Here is a 2,305-nt window from a genome sequence, read left to right as displayed (position 1 = left end):
TATAGAGATAATTAATTAATTATTTTAGTCAATATAAATTTAGCATTCTATGATTTATTTGGTATTGTTATTGGTGTAACCCCACCCGTTGTCGTAGACGATGAATTCATCATTGAAATGGAGTTTAACTCAAGAGAGGCTATGATTGTAGCAATTAAAGAGTATACCATTTGTAGAGGAGTTGATTACAAGGCGTTTGAATCAGAACCTACGACATTCTATGCAAATGTACAATACGGAGCAACTTGTGATTGGCTTATTAGAGTTAGTCTTATCAAAAGACAATATTGTTGGGTTATAAGAAAATATAACGGTAGCCACACATGCACCAACACTACCATTTTCCAAGATCATGTTAAATTGGACTCAGAGATGATTGCAGAGGCAATAAAGTCATTGGTTGAAGCTGCCAATCTCTAAAGGTGAAATCTGTAATTGCTGAAGTATAGTCTAAGTTCAATTATACAATAAGTTATTACAAAGAATGGTTGGCTAAGCAAAAAGACAATTGAAAAAATAATTTGTGGGTGGCAAGCTTCTTATAAAGCTTTCCCCACATGGTTTGAAGCAATAATAGCAAAAGAACTATTAGCAGCCGTTGAGTATGAAACTGCATATGCCTACCAAGGGAATGAGTTGGTTCAGGATATTTGGATTCTGATGCGAGTTTTTTGGGCTTTCTATCCTTTCATTAAAGCATTCAGAAGCTGCAAATCGCTATTACAAGTAGACCGCACACACTTGTATGAAAAACATACAGGAGCTTTTTTAGTTGTAGTATCACATGATGGCAATGAAAATATTTTGCCTCTCGAATTTGCCATAGTTAAAGGTGAGACTGCCGATGCATAGTACTTTTTTCTTAGCCATTTGCAAACACATGTGGTGAATTGAGATGATATTAATCTTATCTCTAACCGACATGAGTCCATTAGTTCAGCCATAGCTCGTAGTAGTGGAGCATGCCGGTAAGTACTATGTTATGCGATCCTTTAAGGTTAAAAAGATTTTCTAGAAAGTCCTTGTGAAACCCAAAATGCCTCCTTACTCGATGCTACTCAACGCACTCAAAACATATCAATGGCATCATCGCACTCCATAGATTTGAACCCTCATTGATCTAAAGTGGAATTACATGAGGTGGAACTCAGTTTGAGTTGTATGCATCGCATAGAAACTGCAAAAATATATCAAAGAACAATGTTATCAATAGTAGTTATTAACTGAATTCAATATCAATAAAAAGCACAAATAACAAAACACATATTTTGTTTGGGAGAAGATCATTCAACCTTCTCCTCATGTGAGTGGTTATCTAATGTCTGTATTGATCTTTGTTCGGTTGATAATCATTTTACCTAACACATAATTGTGATTTTAGAAAGTAATTAAAACAAAAAAAATTAAAAAATCACATCATATCAAAATTTTACCTGCATGTAAGCGAAAAATTAGTATCTAACGGCAGAGGCCCTATTGACGGCATTCATATCCATGCCTACACATGGAGCAGTGTAAGAGGACCATTCATATCCTTGTAATCATATCGTGATGCCCGACACAGTGATCTGTACATATGTGAAAGGCATGCGGAACCCCAATTGAGCTTCTTAATGTTAGAAAATTGTCAAAGCAATGGCAAAAACTTCCAATGCACAGTGACTCTGGACTTGTCACAGAATAATGTCGTTCCGAACAGTAACATTATGTGGCATTTTATATACATTTCTTTACTAACCCGATCAGCCAAAGGTAGACGCCACTTTACGCTGCGGAACCATGTCAACTTGATCCCGCTTCCTTTATGGTCGTTTGGTCCAGGTGCAGTCCAAATTGCATTAGACACCTGTTCTCTAGCTAATTTGTGCTGCTATCAGTCGATCCAGTCACCAGTTGGCCATGAGTTCGGAGTTCCAGGATCATCGCGACATCCTCTAATGTGATCGTGTACTCACCATGTAAAAGATGGAAAGTGTGTGTCATAGGACGTCACCTTTCAACTAGTACCTTTTTCCTACTTGGACAATGAACAATAATTCTACCAATCTGAAATATATAATAAAACTCATTTTCTCTTAGATGTTCTTCTACCTTGACATTGTAAGAGTTAATTTGATTTAAGTGTCTCGGTGCAACTTTCTTGAAGCCTAAAAAAAATAAAATAATAATATTAGTCAATAATTACAGCTAACAGCAACAACATCAACAATAATAATGATAATCATAAATATGATTAAAAATAATCATTAATCAATAATAATTACTTAATTGGTAATTTCTAAATTACTTACATATATAAAGGATG

The sequence above is a fragment of the Arachis ipaensis genome, chromosome B07, assembly GCF_000816755.2.
Source record: "Arachis ipaensis cultivar K30076 chromosome B07, Araip1.1, whole genome shotgun sequence".
NCBI classification, from domain to species: Eukaryota; Viridiplantae; Streptophyta; class Magnoliopsida; order Fabales; family Fabaceae; genus Arachis; species Arachis ipaensis.
This window is presented reverse-complemented; position numbering follows the sequence as displayed.